This window comes from Pholcus phalangioides, unplaced genomic scaffold (assembly GCF_987345545.1).
Source record: "Pholcus phalangioides strain wild (caught in Gottingen) unplaced genomic scaffold, Ppha-v1.0 ptg000007l_1, whole genome shotgun sequence".
In the NCBI taxonomy this organism is placed as follows: Eukaryota; Metazoa; Arthropoda; class Arachnida; order Araneae; family Pholcidae; genus Pholcus; species Pholcus phalangioides.
This window is the reverse complement of record NW_028301600.1, coordinates 45,522,399-45,542,824: the sequence shown is the minus strand read 5'-3', so window position 1 is coordinate 45,542,824 and position 20,426 is coordinate 45,522,399. Positions and strand designations below refer to the sequence as shown.

At 35.1% G+C, this 20,426-nt stretch overlaps 1 protein-coding gene across 1 annotated transcript in view; it reads left to right on the top strand.

The window, feature by feature from the left end:
- The first annotated feature begins 9,700 nt into the window (after positions 1–9,700).
- Positions 9,701–20,426, top strand: part of LOC149085359 (neuropeptide Y receptor type 6-like) — a 36,416-nt gene continuing 25,690 nt past the window's right edge. Inside the window, exon 1 of the mRNA XM_089233949.1 lies at positions 9,701–9,818. The gene's annotated coding sequence lies outside the window, so the exon portion shown is untranslated. The remainder of the gene's footprint in view (positions 9,819–20,426) is intronic.

Here is a 20,426-nt window from a genome sequence, read left to right as displayed (position 1 = left end):
TCAACTTTTCTTTTGTTATATACTGCATAAATTTTATACATTGCATCAGTCTCAGTTGAATAATTCATAAACTATGATAATGGATAGCTAATTTATATCAAAATGAACAAAATGGTTAATATTGATTGCACAGGAATAATGTAACCATTTGATTGGATGCCGAAAATTGGACAAAAAAAATAGTTGTAAATTTTGAGATTGAGTGTACCTTTCTGAAGATAATCACATTTTTTGTACTGTGTAGTTATGGGTTTTCATTTCAATTGCTTTCATTATTTTCAAAACTGAAAGTTCCAGTTCAAAATAATTCATACACATAGATGTATCACGTGCTTTGAAAATATTCTCAGAGAAAAGCAGAAAGAACATTCTATCGTTAACTGGATTGTAAAATTCCGGGATTTTTCTCATAGAAGTACGTAGCAGACACTCATATCGATATGAACAAAAATGAAATAAGCTATTTCTTTCTTACGTGACCCGTTGGGAAAATTCTGCGACAGAAAATAAATTTGTACAGAATAAACGAAATCTCATGCTAATTCCCTTCAAGCTCGAGTAAATAAAGTTTGATATAACTTCCAGCGTCCACTTATGGGATATTGAGAAAGTGGAATTACTATCACATTTAACAATTCTCTTATTATATCCGAATATAAATTATGTGCTATGGTAATTTTTTTAATATTCTCATATAAGACTAAGATCATATGGGAATTAGATAGACTACAAACTCTCCTCAAAATTTCATTACTAACAAGTCACAAAAAAATGTAAAATGTAGAAAGTTTGCTTTTTAGTTGGGATTGCTTTTTTTAATATTTAGAACCACTACAGAAAAAGTTGTAAGATAAGTTACAAGAAACTAGATAAGTTAAAAAAAAATGCATAATTTATGTTCACTTTCAAACTTTATTCATGTATGCAATTTATCCATTCATGTATCCCTCGGTTAAAATTACATCTAGAATAAAACATATAAAAGCACGACGACATAAAAACAGCTGAAATACTTCAGATGCGTGTTTATCGTCGGTAAAACGAAAAAGGCCTAATAACTTTCATTTTTCGTTCTTCGAAAAAACATTTTCTTCAAATCTGCAAATTTCCCAAAAGGATACTTTTTTCTTTCGGCATTTTTTTCCAGTTATAAATAAATTTTTAGTACCAATCTTAAGAGTGCAAATGAGCAATTTTTTTACGCTTAACAAAATCACAGACTTGTTTTTTCCCTATTTAAAATCGAAACGTGTAGAAAATGCATTTATTTTCCATCCGCAAATATTTAGAATAACAGAATAAATGACAATTATTTTTATACATATACGCCCGTTATATTTTAATGTACACACTTTGACTTTAAAATTGTTATTTTTATTAGAAATTTGATTTGAGGCTATTATGAGATTTGAATCATTGTATTTCGTACAATACCACGATGTAAAAATACCTGCTATTATTATTATTATTTTTTTTTGAGTATATCACCTTTTCGTAATTAACTAAAACCATCCTTTCAGGAAAGACAGGCTTCTGTTGAAATATTACAATAGATAATAAGGTTATAAAGATAACAAAGAGTGGCTTAGAGAGAAAAACAAAGGAACCAGCTGAAAAAAAACAAGTAAAATGACAGAGATAGTCACAAAAGTTTAGAGAAAATCAAGTAACTAAAGTAATTAAAATAAGAGGGAGTGAAGAGATCGGAAAGGGTAATTTTTTGCTAAAATTTTAATTATTTTTGTAATTATTTTGTAATTATTATAACTTTGTTATGGTTGACAAAATTGTTCTTATATGTTTTCATAGTTTTTTGTTTCATTTTTGGTACTGTGTCTTCTATTGTTCTATTATGAATACTCTTCGGGTTTTTAGTTTCGACGTACTGTAATGCACACAAATGGATGTGTTGTTATAATGACGTGGGTGCACTACTCTGCTGTATTGGGTTTTTTTATTCTGCAAGCTGTCTCTAATTTTAAGATTTACGGTAGTTATATGCGGTTACAGAATTCTTCATAAGTGTCTGAAGGGAATGGAAATTCTATGGTTAATATAATTGAGATAAAATATGAAAAAAAGAGAAATAGAGCTCTTATAGTAGCACCTTCGTGAAGTTATAATTTGTGAAAAATGTAATATTTAATTTTTATACGGCCGTAATGAATTTTTTTATTTATACAGGGTGGGCAAAAAGGCCGTAGAAATTTTAAAAATTCATAAAAACCGGAAAAAATAACCGAAATAAAAAACGGTTTGCAGGGCTAGCATCGCTAGGTCACAGAATTTTTTTAAAACAGAATTTTTTTAAAACTAAAAAAACAGCCGATAAGTGGCGCTGACGTACACAAGTCAACGAAAAGATACGCAAGTAACGAACAGAATGCCTCCAAATCGTTTATTACAGCAGTATGTGTTCCACATGACCACAACCATAGGGAATAACACATTGCAGGCGAGTCACAAATCCAGCAATGGCAGAGTGCAGCAGGTCCACATACACGGTTTACAACGATGAACTGATTGTGGATTAGGAGCGCAAGTTTTTATAAACGTTTCATTTGCATATTTCCATCGAAGTCACTCGTACCAGCGCCACCTATCGGCAGTTTTTTTGTTTCTCCTGCCTTAAAAAATTCTTAAATTATTTAAAAAAAAAATTGGGGTAGGCTGTGTCTTAGACACAGCAGCATGTTTTGATGTGAATACGTTTTTTGTGCCTTGAATTGAGTGGTAGGTACTGACATAATGAAATTATGTCATTATCATCGGCTTTGTCTTTGGAATAGCTAACAAACGATTCCAATGTCGTTTATTTTCGGTGTGAACTGCTCGAAATATAGCGGAAAACAATTCGTTACGAATCCGGGCAGCGGGCCTAGTGCCCAGACGGGAAGAGATACTGAAACCGGAGTGATATCATTGAATGCACCTTTGCAATGTGCATCTGACGATACCATTGCTTTTGACTTGCGTGAGGTACTTCGTGAGACGTGAGCGTTTAAAGTCGTTTTCACAATTTCGTCACGCAACTTTTTGCGAATGCTCCCATTACCGTCAGGTGATTTAAATGACGTATTCACATCAAAAGTCGGGAGCTCCAAAATCACGGGAAAATACGGGAATGTCCAGAGGAAAACGGGTCATACGGTGACCCCGAAATAATCCCAATTTTCCTTTTTGTATGAATGACATGCTTTCTTCGGCAGTGAAAAGTTTCCACACACGACTAACTACAGATTTTTAGTCTTGGAATCGGCACATATGCATTTGATTTCTGCCAAAAACCTTCTCGTTTTTTTGTTTGAATAAACCCTGTTGCATAATCCGACAGAGCTCATCCTAAAGATTCAGAAACAACTGAAAAGTAAATTTCGAAAAAAAAAAGGAAATGTTCTTTTAAGCTCCTCAATAAGCTCCTCAAATTATTGGGCATATTTCCAATAATTATCGGAAGTATATATAGAAAGTGCGGGGATTATGGAATAGTCGGGTATAACATACTACCACGCGAGTGTCCTCTTCTTTCAGATATGACCATGAAATATATAGGCATTTGATAAACTGTTTCAAAATGCCCCCATGATGCTATAGAGTCAGTGTCGATCGGTTGTCACCATCATTACGGCTGCTATATGAAAAGATTTATTTCTTTACTGACATAAATGTATTCAGATAAATTTTCAAAATTTTTTTATTAATTATTGTAAATTCGCCCAATAATTCAAAACTCAGCACAAATGTACATCGCAAGTGTTATATTTTATTGTGCTTTGTTCATTTTTTAGATAGCGATTCTCCTCGGTTCGATAAGACGCTATTTTTTCAAGGATGATGTGTCGGCTAATATGAAATCATTAAATGATACAGAGGGGTGCGAACCCCCGTCCAGTTAAAAAGTTGTATTATTGGCATAGGTAGTGGGCGAAGGCGGACCTTCCCTGTTCACTATACACACCCTCGATGACTAGCTCCCCCGTTCAAGGACTCTGTATTCACTTATGTATCCAATATTATAAGAGTATCATCAGGGTAAGGCTAGAAAATCTCTTTTTAGAATGAAAGGTTTAACAAGAGGAGAGGTCTGGGAATACTGTGTGTCGTGTTCTCTATTGGCCCAACTTGATTGTTTTAGGGCAGAGAAAGCAGATTGTATGTGACTTTGGGCCGTATTCACCGACATGGTTTAAACCTGTAGTTACAATTTTTGGATAAGAGATCAACATAGATTGGTTAAAACCCTGAATTTAACCAATCCGTGTCGATCTCTTATCAAAAAATTGTGACTATAGCTTAAACCATGTCGGTGAATACCGCCCTTTAGTAAGTACACTATGACTCAATTACCATCATCAACTGTGAAAATAAACTATGAAATTTTGATTTTTCAGTGTCACATAAACCAATTAAATCTGGTGTTAGATCAATTTGAATTAGTTTTATCCATTTTAAAACCTCCCTATATTCCGTATTACCCGACTATTTCATATTACCTCCCAAATATCATTTTTTATAAATACCTTTTTTTCTCGGACATGATATTTATTTTGGAATACCGTATATTTGTCAATGCAACGAGAAGAATCCAGATTTTATAAAAATACAGGTTTCAGGTTTCTATCACCTTTTAAATTGGATTAATCAAAATGGTGTTTCATAATACCCGCACTTCTTATATGTATATACCTAGGTATATTGTGTCTATATGGTTATTTATGGTTATTTCACGCAGAAGGGTCTAAAAATGAATGACAATCCTACGGTTGATTCCAAAATAACGCAAAACATGATAAAATTTCATTAACAAAAAGAGAGAAATTGAGTTGTGATCGCTTCACTCACGTAAAATAGTAATTCAAGAAAATGTGTAACGATTTAAGTTTTTACACATTCCCTGATAAATAATGTCAATAAGTATATTTTGTACGCCATCTTCTATTATAATGAGAGAAATATATTCTCTCCCGTCACATTCAGTAGAACTTTTCTGAGACATCGATGATTTCAATTCTTGTTTTTTTTACAACTTTTTACGACCATATCTATAAGATTTCTTTTTAGCCAATCATTTTTACACTCAGAAAGTGGCAAATATCAAGAATTTCAAACACCGGCTCTCGACGAATTTTTATTTAAATGGAATAAAATTGGAATTTTTCGGTATAATAAATAGAGGTGTAAATTTAACTGAATGACCTTTTTTTTAATTGAGAAAAGGCAAAAATTTCAATTGTTCAATTTCATCCAATTATCATTTAACGGAAGTGAAGTTATCACAGTTCAATTGTCTTCTTCTTGTTGATAATTTCTCATATTTTGCTCTAATCACAGAATCAACCATAAATATTTATGCCTTTCATAACTGCCCTATCAACCAATAAAATGTCACAAATGTTTAATTGGATAATAGTGTAGAAAATGCTCATAAGTACGAAAATCAATAATTTCAAGTATCGATCATCTCATTGAAATTTTCTTTAAATGTTAAGGAATAAATTTCTTACAGTTTATTTGAGAAAGAAGCGCAAATTTAAATAATAGAGACGTTTTGATTAAGGAGGACATAGTCGTACTAAAATTTTAATTTTATGTTACCTCCCGTCATTAATTTACGCTATTGTGTAACTACCACAGTTTAAATTCCCTTTTTTTTTAGAATTATTTTTCATATTTTATTTTTAGAATCAACTATAGAATTTGAAACTTTATATCTTCCTCAGCATTTTGGAAATCTTTATTTTCAAACATCTCATTAAATTTATTTATTCGTTAAATTAATATCCTGAGCGAAGCTTAGGTTTCTGCGAATTTAATTTAGTAATTACTTGGTTTCGGAAGAAAGATAAAAAACAGTTCTACGAACCTCATTAAAACTTCCTTAACTACGTTCGTTATATACAGAGAAAAATAAAACGAATTGAAATATTTTCAAGCGGAAATTATATTTTCTGTCTGGTTTCCAAGAAATAAAATTGGTGCATTTAATATACATCACCAAAGACAGAATTTCTCTTATTGTAAAAGCGGATCGCTATCGTAGATACGGTGGAAATTCGGTTCACGAGCGATTCGCATAACGAGCAAGAATTTCGAACAAATTCTGACTCGGTTAACGAGCGATGATTCGCATTACAACAAAAAAATGAAATTTGTTTTATTTAGTTTCACGTTATCACGACTGAGCCGATGGTTTTCACTTTCGCCCATTCGCGTACTGTGGAATTTTGGGTAATATTCTCCCCCCTATGGTCTGAGGTAAGAGAGCCTCACTCGAAAAATCAACATATGTGCGAGCGTGACTGTTTACGATACGAAACTAGATGAGCTTGAAGTTTTTTTTTTTCAATTCTGCTTGGAGAAAATTGTGAGCTGATTGCATTATTGAACGTGCCTTTGAGGGGGGGGGGGCTTGCTCGTGAATAGGAGACACCATTTGTCGAATATTTTGTCCTTGGAGAAAACCGGAGTAACCGCGAGACACACAGGCTCTGTCGCACGCAGCAACGCAAGTACTTCGGTCCGCAGGGCGGACCCGGCCAAAACGAGAATTTATTGATACGTCAAAGATTACATATAGTGCATCGTAATTAAAATTATGTAAATTGGAGAATCAAATGAATATAAAATCATATCGCAAAAGGCGCAATCAAAAGTTTGATTGATCAAAGATTGTATAACAAAAGAGCGAAGCACCCCATTCTGCTCGGGCAGTTCAATCCATTCAGTCTAATACCCTTGTGCTCAAGAGGCTTAAGCTGTAAGGTTTAGAGACCATACCTACAGAGGGACATTGACTTGGTTGAAGAGGTGCTGAGAAGAGTTACGCGTGTCCTTATTGGCACACGGGGCTTGAGTTATGAAGAGAGACTTCATTTTTTGAATATGTTTACATTGGATGAACGCAGGTGTCGGGGAGACATGATCGAAGTGTTCAAAATTTTCAGCGGAATGGATAGGATGGACCATTAGTAGGACCACATTAGTGAACCATTAGTGGACCATAGGATGGACCACATTAGTGAACCATTAGTGGACCATAGGATGGACCACATTAGTGAACCATTAGTGGACCATAGGATGGACCACATTAGTGAACCATTAGTGGACCATAGGATGGACCACTAATCGACTGCTTTTACAAGGGGACACCAGTATCGATTGGTAAGGGACAATGCGTGGTTATGGTGTCGCAGGGAATTTTTCTCTAATAGGGTTGTGAATAAATGGAATGGCTTACCCCCGGAGGTAATAAATTGTAACACAATTGACACGTTTAAAAAGAAATACGATAAACATGTTGGGGTAAATCGAGAAGCTATCCATTCTTAGAATAAGACAACCATAAGTATTCTTTATGGGCGTTGTATAATATTTCATCATGTATATATATACTGCTTGTAATTGCATTTTGATTGGGTTGCTGTATTTTTGAAATATACGACATCCATATTTGTTATGGGCATCTTTTTCTCAGCCACCTCGTTGGGCATTTTGTGGTTTGTATTTGTATTTGTTAAGACCTTAAAAGGGTTTCACTATATTTCGGATTCATCGTGATCGTCGCTCGCAAACACTGCTACTAGCGCGTTGTCAGAGTGAAGTCGTGGCGATCTTCTTAACGGGACAGGAGATGGAGGAGCCTTATTTTCTCTGGATGTTACACAAAAAAGGAATTTGACTGATTTTCTTTTCTTTTGATTTGTAAAAGAAGGCCATGGGACTGTAGTTGAATGAGGATGACATTCGAGGCAAGTGTGAGTGGATACGTTTTTTTTTCCGTCCCACAAAGGAAGACAACTGACTTGAACAGAGAACAGACAGTCCGTGAATCGTTCTAAACGATAGTCCGATAGTCCTCCTCTCTCTCGTGGGTGCGGTAGCCCAGGTTGATAAGATACTCGCCTAGAGTGCTAAAGGGTGTTTAGAAGTGTCGCTAATTCGATCATTCTTGTCAGAAACTTTCTTGACACAGGAGTGCAACAGAAACGGTGACATGACCACAGAAAAATATCCCTACCGCAGGGAGTCCCACACCGACAGGTTAGCGCACCAACCTCTCGGTGAGTATAAAAAAATGGCTACCGTTCGGAATTAGCAATACATTGTAGGTTCCGGTCTAATTAGTCCTCGTGTGCAGAAAATGATCTTAGCGCGACAAAAATGATAAAAATCTCTCGGCTTTTAGAGCAAGTTAGGTGAATTTGTAAACATTACTGTATTATATGTCTATTTATGGCGTTATTGTATTACTTTATCATAAGATTATTGTATTCTGTAATTTGTTATATTACTGTTGTGTTCTATTAATGATTGGATGCCGTTTTTATGAGTCATTTTATGTGAATGAATAATTGCAGAACGAATTATGCGAGTTTATATTATTTCCTGTGGGAAAGTTTGATTCGATATACAAGTGATTTGGATAACGAGCTGGTTCGCGGAACTAATTAAGCTCGTTAACCGAAGTTCCACTGTATATGAATGTTACTACGTATATAAACACGCTCAAAATCATTATTAGAGAGCCCTCATGAATTACAATCGTAGTTCACTTTACTCGAGATTCTTTCATTTCTCAGTTTGAGGTTTTAATTGCTTTGATAACGAATGTACATTTACTCATCGTTCCGTAAAACTGAATTTCTCAGAAGTGGAAAAGATACGCGGGTAGCGTAGAAGGGGACGTTATTTTACGCATCGTGATACCACATGCAATGAATCAAATGTAAATTAATCACCATGATTGTTTTTCGAACCAGAAATCAAAGTGATCTTCTAAGATGACGTAGGACCCCAGCTGGTATAGCTGCTTTCTGTTATCACAATGAATAAGTTTGCAAACAAAAGAGTCCTTAAATCGTCCTAAACGATAGTCTGGAGTTAATTCGTAAACATTATCACATTGTATAAATACAAATACAACACCACAACAGGCAAAATGCCCAACGAGGTGGCTGAGAAAAAGATGCCCATAAAAATATGGATGTCATATATTTCCAAAAAATATATAGCAACCCAATTAAAAATGCAATTAACAAAAATTATAATCAATATATACACATGATAAAATACTATACAATGTCCATAAAGAATACTTATGGTTGTCTTATGTTTATTTATGGCGTTATTATATTACATATACTTTATTGTATTATTTTTTATATTATTATTGTGTTGCATTATTGATTCAGTGTCGTTTTTATTTGTCATTTTTATGTGAATGAATAATTGTGGGACGAATTATCCGAGTTTCCATTATTTCCCATGGGGAAAGCTAATCAGATATACGAGCGATTCGGAAAACGAGCACGTGGGCGGAACGAATTAAGCTCGTTAACCGAAGTTCGACTGTATACCTTTTTCTAAATTTTAGTTTTCTTTCAAATGAAATGGCAGCATTTTTCTTCGAAAACGATACATGAAAACTTTCCATGATACCAACAACCAATCCAAAAGAAGATTTCGCTCCAGAAAATCGATTCAACGAGACATGGAAATGTGTTATGTGTGTGTGTCTCTCGCTTCCTCTTATTATTTTCCCACTTTTTCGGTAGTTCGTGTAGGCCCAGGTAACTACCCGCGAATGGCAGCTAACGGTTTCCTCACGTGGGGCTCTGATCGCGCATGCTCAACATGAGCGTGAGATTCGGATTATACACTGAATTTCAGTTTCAGTACTTACCTCCATATAGCGCGTACACACAGCACCCCTTGTCCAATATAAATTTAATCTATCAACACCGATTTGGGCAGAGACATTTCCTGATGAATACTTTCCTGTTATGCAATTGATCATCGATGAAGTCCTGAACTTTGTGGTGAGTGTTTCAAAACTTTTAATACGCTTACTAATTACTAATTACTAATTACTAAATACGCTTTTAATGGATATTTATTATAACTTTGAACGTTGCGTCTCCCTGTTCGAATTATTTTTAAGATTTATAATTTTATTCTTTTTTGAAAAAAATTTAATGAAAATCTTATATAATACAGTGATTCATTTTTATAACACATATTCTAATGACTAGAGCCCGGAAGTTTAGGCACTAAAAATGGTCAAAATAGGCACTAAAAAAAAGGCATTTATAATTTATGGAAAAAAGGAAAAATAACTAAAACTAAGGTATTAAGGGTCTAAAAACTAGCTGAAAAGTTGATTGCATTTCATCGCTCTACTGCTTTAATTATGGTTTATAATACAAATACAAATACAACGCCACAACAGGCAAATTGCCCAACGAGGTGGCTGCATGATGGATCCCCGAGCCCCTACCTACTACTGCTACACCCCCCCCCCCCGCGAACCCCCCCAACGAATCGGTACATGCGGGAATGTGCGTGTACGTGTAGTGCAACCTGACGTAAAGTTTTTGTTTTCTGTGTAATGCTTGTTATGTGTAGTGCTGTCATCTGCCCCCAGTTTTACTAACTATGAGTGAAGTGTTATGGTTGAATGATTTACCGTTGTAGGACTGTTGCTCTCTGTGGCGAGACTTTTTAACGGGGAGATCGGCTCGCATTTGCGCCTTGAAGTTGGGAACCACAGAAAACCAACTTCAGCCGACCACCACTGTGGGGTTCGAACCCGGATCCTCGCATCACGAGTCCGGCACTATAACCACTCGACCACCACAGCGGCAATAACTGCATTATAATGCAAATTAGACTAATTTTAAGTCCAAAATAAAATGTCAGTAGACACTTATTATTAGGTCAATTCCAGGACCACAATTACGTGGAGCCCATAGAGAAAATGGGGGCTCCTTCGAGTTACGAACAATTCTCGTTTATTTGTTGTATTATTTTGAATGATCATTATCATTTCTTAGTTAAAACATAGCTACCTTGTTTTAATGTAGTAAAAAAATTAGTTTAAATATTATCACAAATGAGTGGGGGGGGGGGAGGACTCCTTCAAGCGCGGGGCCCTGTGTGGCCGCATCTGTCGCACACCCTGAGTGCGACTGATAAATTTAATCGAGTACTAAATTTGTATGTAAAATAAATAGCCGTGGTTGACTGCAGTGCATTTATGGTGTGAAAAACAAAATCAGCAGAACAACATGGGCCACAGAGCCACGACCACCTAGATAACCATGTGTGTAATTTAGGTGGTCGTGCCAGAGCCCTGTCTGCTCCTACTCCGCCTTGTGTGAGCTATGACGTCAATTGATGACCTCTTGGGACAGTTATCGGTCAGCTATACATATACAATGCAGTTCAACGCCTGAGTAAGAAATGTTCATGTGAATGAACGGGAAGCATGAGGAGAAACAAAAATTTCTAATTTTCCTCTGCTTTTTTAATATGGGCTGCGTTCATCTGAAACAAAATCATTCAGGTCTAACACCATCTGGTCAAAGCACTGTTTATGAACGGCAACACCAAGTTCTCTATCTCTCAGATCACTTATTCGCGTTTAAATGAGGCTGGAAGTGGTGGGGCTTTCTGATGATAAATTAGTACCGAGAGAGTTGGAAAATTTAAAAAAAAAACAATTCTTTTGCGTTCTCAATGCTTGAAATATTGAAGTTTTATAGATTATGGCCTCTGAAATCCACTAATAAACTTAAAAATATGTTAAAATAGGCATTTATAGCAAGAAAACTTCAAAAAAAGACATTTTCCCCATAACAGTTTGAAAATAAGCAGAAAAAGGCATTTATATGGCATTTTGCCTGAACTTCCGGGCTCTACTAATGACAAAAACACTACCATCAAAGTTCTAATTAGTTAGAACGTGTAAAGTACCAAAAAGTTTTATTTTTACGCATTTTGTGTATTTCTAAAATATGTAGTTTCTATTATATATATATATATATATATACACGATATATGTTATTTGAATTTCCTTAATTAGTGTGCGAAATTTTTCTTCGTGACATGATACTATTCGCTAATTAAGGGTTCACTCGTTTGAATTTTCTTTTGCACGATTTCAGTAATTTATTCGGTCTGGGACTATTGTTCAACGGTTTCTCAGAACTAGAATCCCTAACAATTACAATCAAATTAATGCTTAACGGTGTGTTTGATCATCCCGAGTATAGAATACATTAACCTTGAAATCCTACAACATATGAGGAAGTTTATAGTACTCGCGGCGTTTTAGAATTAACCTTTGTATTACGTACGAATGATGTAATCGCTTCAACTGCTGAAATGAGCGTAGATTTGCGGAGTCAACACTCCGCAAGTTATTCCATTTCTCTCTCTAAGGTATTAAATATACGAAATCCTCTACCACTTACAATGCTTATTTACATTCCTAAAGGCACCTTAACACCTTTAAGATTTTCGTTTGACGTAATTGCGTCTTATTTAATAACACAATTTATATAAAAAAAATAATAATAACGGGAGTTTTTCGTATATAAAGTGTTATGGAAAATGACCACGGAGTTCGTGTACCAAGTCTAGTAGGAAAAAAATTTTGATTTTCTCTTTTATAAATTATTCACATTTGAACATACTACAGTCGACGCTCGTTATAACGACTGTTCCGTTACAAAGTCCCGTACGATTGTTTTCATTAATGGCTATCATATGTGTTTTTCTTTGGATATAAAGACCACCAGCTATACAACGTCCTTTTCTGGATTCTATGGGAGGGGGGTGATTTTATGACCGGTTCACTGTATCATTGTAAATTTGAATGTTCAATATAAATTTTCTTGAAAATTGTCATCTTATAACAAACGCCACCTTTTTTTTCTTTGACGTGCCATCTTTTACGCCCTTAGTGGTAGGGCTCTTTGAAACCACAAGCTGACTTATCCGCCGTCTTTGATCAAGTATGACTTCAGTATTACCGCTATAGCCAATCGCTGTACCTAGAGCTCCTGTAAACCCCAGGCTGGCTCATCCGTAATATTTGTGCGAAGTGTGACGTCAATATCATTGCTATAGCCAGTATATGTTTCCTTTTTTTTTTTTTAAGATTAAGCGTCACTTTGAATGGAAAACTGGTTTTTCCCCTTCTAGAGAAGGGAACTTCGACTGCGCTGCACCATTTCAAGCAGCCCGAAACAGTTTTTTTTTAGGTGTGGCTATATATATATATATATATACGTTCAAATTCGAACTTCGTCTTTCATTGTTTAGTTATGTTTATAGCTCACTTATAGTTTATATACCATATTGTAATATTTAAACAAATGCATATTACCGGCAAAAATTTCGTTAGAAGCATTCGGGTAAAAAAAACTAGCTTACTACATGTTCAACATTGAAAATTTACGCAAACTGAATAGTTCCCATAACTAACGAGCAAAGAGTGAGCTTCTCATTTTTCTTGTCAGTGTTAACAATAAGCGATTGGTGGTCTGTTACTATATCGCCGTGTCAACATATACTTGTGTGTTTTCGATTCAATTCGTTGGAGAGCAGTATATCGTTTTGAAGCTAGACAGCTCTAATCTATAGTTGTAAAAGATTCCCTCATTAATCTCAGAATGTTGTCATGGCTGTAGGCAGCAAAAATTAATCGTGCTTTCGACTGAACGCTATGGTACCATAACACAATGACAAGGAAAAACCACTATTTAGTCTTTTTTACCGTGTTGGTATAGGACCATATACTCTCTCGGGCATATATGTTTACAGCTATTCGCGAGTATCAATAAGAATATACCAAGACCAACCATAAATCAGACTTTATTTTTTCATTACTTTTAGTACGTGTCAAACCTTTGAGCTCTGTTCATACAACTTGCGGGCATTTTTATTACAGTATTGCTCTATCCTACCGCCTTTCATTCAATATATGTAGTTGTAGTTGTATTTTGTTCAATAAGCAATAAGTTTGTCTTTCTGATTTCGCGTTGGAAAAACAATGCGTGAATAACTGTCATTACCTTGTGCATACAAAATCCTGATGTATTCTTCTATGAATTATATTAACAGCCGAATACATCCTTTGATTATTGAAGTGGCTTCTCATTTTTCGTAACGTCAATGACACGATACTGATGGTCATCTTTAAATACTGGAGTTTCGTTTCGAGAGTATTGTTTCAGTTTCCTTCGAAAGCCTTTCTGAGTGGTTGCGTGTGATGATTGATTATGCGACGACACACGGTAGTTACAGCAGGTATAATTGATTGAGACATTGTTTACTACTGAAGCAGATGCAGTACGTCAAACTTTAGATAAATGCTCAAAAGCGTTAGGGAATGAAATATTCTTACATTTGCATTGGTCACTGAATTATTGAAACTTTTCGTCACCGATCATATAGGAATAGTTGGATTATTTTTCAAATGTTCTTATTAGGTAAGTCTTGAGTTCAAAATCGGAAAGAAAAAGCTTGTAAAACACAGGTTTGAAAATTTTCATATATTTTCAAGAATACAGTTCATCATTTCAGTTTTTATCTGTTATTTTGATCAGAAGTGATATCTTCTTAGATATTCAGGTAAGAAAACTCTTAATTATTTTACTCAGAGTGTTTTAAAATCATTCATATGAGAGTTTTCATGAACAAGTTTTCTGCTGTGAAGCACGTTGATGTCTGATTTGACTCATTAGAATGCATCGCACACGGTCACATGCGAACTCTAATGTACTACTTAAAACAGGACTTGCACTTTCTCAATAGCGAATGTCTAGACAAGACATCCATGCTCAAATCCATGTTCGATTTTATTAAAAAAAAATTCTTTATAAAGTAAATGAATAGCAATTAAATAGTAAGAATTATCAGATACGATATTTCTCGCTCTTTTAATATTCTTCACTCTAAAAATATTCTTCGAACACTTGAATATCAAAAACAGTGCTGTAATTCCTAATGATATAAGGTTTTTCATAAAGAGTGAAATTCGAGTTTGCAAAAGTTGGGTTTGCAAAATATGGAAGTTGAAATCGGAAGGGAAGATATTTCATAAATTCCATTGTTCCAACTTTCCAAAATGTCAATCTACCAAGTATTATCTGCAGGTGGTATCCACAGAGCCAAACATTGATCAAAAAGGCTACGTGTTGCAAAAAAAAAAAATAATGGCAGAGGAATTCGAAGACTAATATCTATGCAAAGGACGACTACGCTACAAATTAAAAGCTTATCTGGACTTTCAGTGTCAACGGATACGATTCATAGACGTATACGGGGAATAGGTACAAAATTATTTAAAAAAAATTGCGGAAAAAATCAGCTTTGAAACCGAGTACAAAAAACAAAGATTACATTGAGCTAGCAAGTGTATGTCATCTGCACCGAAATTGTATAGCCACTAGAGAATAACCTATTACTATCTGATGAGCCTCTAGCCAGTCTCCAGTAGGAGTTTCAGCGAGGTAATGCAACTGGTGGTGCAAAACCCGAGTTTAATGAGAAAAATATTGAACTTCTGGATTGGCCAGCATGTAGTCCCGACCTCAAACCTATTGAGAATCTTTGAGGCATTTTGTCGGGAGGTTTATAGAAATATTCGATTGTATTCGTCTGTAAACGATCTCAGAGCTTCCATTGCGAATTATTGGTACTATATTTCGTGCTGCAGATAATGCCAGGTGATTTCTTCGATGGAAGCCTGCGTTAATGAACTTATTAAATCCTGTATTTGGAAATGTTGCTCTCAAAAGCAACATAGCTTTCTTATATTTTTCAAGTAAAAACATTTTGCATTTTAAGCTCGTTTCTGCATTGGTTTTTTTAAGCAACTCCTAAACGACCAATTTTTACTTGTGAACTAGGCGTGAAGTTTTCACAATTGCCAGCAGATGGCTCAAAAGTACACGTGTCTCCTCCTTTTTGATAAGTCAAGCGAAGACCCCTAAGATTTTGGAGTGAAATATCACGTGTGGAGGAGATTGATGGAAGGAGACCTTAAACAATGATATAAAGTTACGTTTTCAAACAACAAATGATATTTTATATTATTGCGAACTATGTCATTCATATGTATTTTATGTGTTGCCAGTTATAAGCATGATGGAGACGGGTTATATTGCAATGATGAAGATGTGATTTGTGATGTTGCAATTAATATTTCTCAGATACTGTGTGATCTCAAATAGTATCTAAACTTTTGCGGTGCACTGTATACTCGAAACCCGATCATCCGATTTCTGGATCATACACTCCAAGAAAATCCTCTACGTCTATTTATTTTTATTAATATTATATTATATATATATATTAATATTAATTCTTATCTATATTCTGACTAATAAGACAAAAAAGCGATACAATTGCACAAAAGATTTTTGAAAAGATTTCCCATTTGAAATTTTAGGCAATTTCCTCCATGTAATTATTGCGAAATTTGAAAAAAAAGCAATAATGCTCCGAAAAGATTAATACTTATTCCATTGATTTCCACAGAACCGTTCGAATACATCATTGGCAAATGCTTTTCTTTACGTAAAGCTAATTTGGCACATCATTATATTAAATGGACGTTTCCGAATACTTGCATTCAAAAAGTATTAAACTCGGAAATTACTTACGGTTATTTCCTCTTAAAATCTACTTACGATTATTAGAGATTTCGAATTTTCTTTTTGCTCTATTTTAAAACTCTTCTGAATTCTACAGAATTCTTAAAATATGCAGAATAACATTTCACAAAGAGGATATAAAGCTTAATATTATATTTTATTCACTTGTCCTTTTCGAGCGTAACTTTCTGGAAAAAAATTATTGTTTTGGATTTTTAATGGCATTTCTTCAAAAAACTGAGAAACTAATTATCTTCTTAAGAGACATAATTACTAATAACTGAACTAAAAGGATGTAATATATTCATTTCTTCGAATTCTGATTTAATCCTCGAAATGCATCAAAACTCCATTATTCTGGGGGAAAATTTTAAATAAAGCTTGTTCTGTGTTCACGAATTTAGCATTTTGTCACTCTCATCTTTGTTATTTAATGCCCTCAAGGCCACCCGATGAGACGAGGATCAACAATTGGTGCTAATGAGATTTTTTGCTATGATATGATTTTTAAGAAAAGCATAGAAAAATTTATAAGCAGGTACTTTCAGCTAATTAGGGGGGGGGGGTCCCAGAATATAATTTTGCCCGGGGCCCATGATGCTGTTAAGACCGCCCTGGTTGTAAGACTATTTCACTTTACCCAAACAAATTTTGAGCATTTCTCTGATATACAGGGTGTCCTCGAGGACGTCTCAACAACACCATGAGATTCTTGGGCAAAATGACATGTTGGAGCATCACCTCCACATTTTACATACCGAACTTATTCTCATGAATCATAGTGTCAGATCTCATCATAGTGGAGGCCCCTTTACAGCTAAGACGCCAAGGTCATGCCAGGGTTCATGCCAGGGTTCATGGCCATGAGTGTCCCGTAATGTTCACGTAAGTTCTGCAGTTCAAAATTCTTCACCCTTGGTGGATAAGAAGTTTGCAAAAAAAAAATTTGGGGTAGACTGTGTCATAGACACGGCCGCAAGTTCTGACGTTAATACGTTTCTTGTGCCTAACTCGCGTATTTGTTAGTGTCATTATCATCGGTTTTGCTTTTGGAATGGCTAGCAAACGACACCAGTGCCGTCTATTTTCGTTGTGAACTGCTCGAGATATAGCGCAAAAAAATTTGTTTCGAATCAGGGCAGCGGGCCTGGTGCCCAGACTGGAAAAGATATTAAAACCGGAGTGATATCATTGAACGCACCTTTGTCAAGTGCATTTGACAATACTCAATGCTTTTAACGTGCGTTGCGTACTTTTGAAAATATAGTAGAAAATAATTCGTTACGAATCATTTCTACGGGCCTGGCGCCCAGATGGGAAGGGATATGGAAACCGGATAGATATAATTGGTTGCATCCTTTCCATGTGCATCGTGCATCTGACGATACCATTGCTTTTGACTTGCGTTAGGTACTTCTTGAGATATGAGCGTTTAAAGAATTTTGCTACGCAACTTTTTGCGAATGCTCCCAGTATCGTCAAGCGATTTGAAAGACGTATTCACGTCAAAAGCAATTTTTTTCATGACCAGATGAAACAAAAAAGGTTATCTATGACATCTTATAAGTCGCACGGAGTTTCACTTTTTGAAACCAGCTTCTGGTTTTAAAAATTGAACGTTAGAAAATCCAACAAATTGCACAAATAAAACGTGAAATATGTATACATATATTTACCCTGTGGTGTCAAACGTCCGAGAAGTCGTCTAAACGCAAGATGAATCGGCGAGATCCGAAAAGTGGCTGGAATCAACTGGATGGCAAAAGCTTCAGACAGAGTAAAATGGAAAAATTTAGGAGACCTTCATCCAGCAGTGGATTGAAAATGGTTGGTGATGATGATATACATAAGTAACTGTCAAAGCCCGAAGTTCGGCCAATTCACGAAGTGGTCGAGAATTTTGGCCAAAGTCATTTTAAGAAATAATTCGAGCTTTCTTCGCGAACTGACCAATTTCCGGCTTAGGCATTAACATATGTATGCCATGTTCATTTTTAACCCAGGGTAAAAAAACACGATCGGTTTTAAGCTTAGCTTAAAGTTTTGAGCGACAGAGCACATAACCTAGCTTGTCACTTAATGTTACATCGTTACATGACAAGTGCTAATTGGCAGTGCAAGCATACGTGTATTATTTAGGGTGTGGAATCTTAAAATTTACAGCTTGGTCACTTACATATTGTGATGGTCACACTTGAGAAATTTCCCATAGGTTTTGATTTTAACATAGAGAATTATTTGAAGAAAAAAATAAAAATTCTATGGTTCAAATGTCCGCAGTCCCTGACCGGACATTTCGGAGAGGAAGAGGTAAACTAATGGAATTACTTTTTCTCAGTCGTTTAGCCATCCAAATGGTCTGAATTTTTTCAAACGACTGCACTATTTCATCCAAATTCAAAATACAGAATAGCTCTTCACGGGTATCAATAACAAGAAAATGCTTTTCTTTTATAAGCCCTCCGGGTTAAGGGCTGTTTAAGGGTTCCGTGACGTTTGATTTCACGAAACCCAAAAAAAAACTCACGAAACCTTAGGGTTCCACGGAACACCAGCTGGAAGTCTATGATCTAGAGTAGTGGTTCTTTAAAATCTTTTAGTACGAGAGAGCATTTTTAGTAGTGCGAGGTGGGGAAAAAATTACTTTACTGATTATTCAGGAAATTCAAATGATGATATATAAATATTGAATTTTCTAATTCTTTAAAAAAATATGAATCACACCTATGTTTCGACACCTCATTCTTGACTTTCGCTTGCAAAAACGTGTAATGCGAAATTTGCAGAGCAAAATTTCTTTTTTTGATTAGAGACCGTACTTGTTTTACATTTCGGTTGAGAAAAATTACCATTACTTACCTAAAAGGGGTTTTCAAACCGTGTACTCACAAAGAGCCACATTTATTATTTGTTTATATTGGTAATTGGTGTTATTAATATGTTGTGCTTGGATTTGATACTGTCGTGAACACAACTCAGGAAAAACGTCAAAAAATTTAGTCACGTGTCAGAGAAACATTTATAGTGGTTGGTTGCATCTGGAATAAGTAAGTGAAGATTTCGAATGAATATTTTTTCTCAAATCTCAAAAACTGTTAAAATATAGTAACTTTTTTTAGTTTTATTTTTGAATTAATTTTCAACAAAATAATTAAATGATGTCAAAATTAAATATTAGCTATAGCCGAAAAGAGCATTGAATAATAAATAAAATAATTCAGAACAAATCTGAATCTTATGAAAGAAAACGCATTATCTCCAAGGGAGCGCGAAAACGTAAGTTGCATTGGACTGGTGGTGTGGGAAGGAAAAAAGGTTAAGAACCACACACACACATTGCTCTATAGGTTGGTGAGATGAACATTCGGCAGTGGGTATACCAATCAACTTATTAGTGAGAGAGTTTGTTTCATGCTCACATACGATTCATATTACATCTGCTGTATAACGTTTTCGTGATTTTCACAGATTGAATTGCTGTATCATGTTCAGCATGGCCATCGATATCTATTGATATGTGAACATATCAGTAGATGTTTCATGGACAATTTAGTAGAAATGTTGGAAAACGTGAATTCGAGACATCATAATGTTTATCATACAATCATTCATTAGTAATTTAAAATGCTCTCATTTCACTCATGAGGCTTTTTGATGGAAACATTTCAGAAATGTACAACTACACATACGTGAAAGCATCGGAACTTATTAAAGTTTATCTAGAATCCACATTGCTGATGGCAACATCTCGCCGGTCGCATTTCTAGCTCAAGCTGCTATATTATTGTAATCATTTATTCTCACATATGTGCATAACGCATAATGGATGACTGAGAAGCCCCAATTATGAAACGCTTGATGCAATAATATGAGAGGATCCGATGTGTGTATTGTATATGTGCTGTGTATCATCATTTCCAGACATCCACGGCAATGACGCATGATTGTAACATTAAAAGAGTACGTATATACTTGCAATAT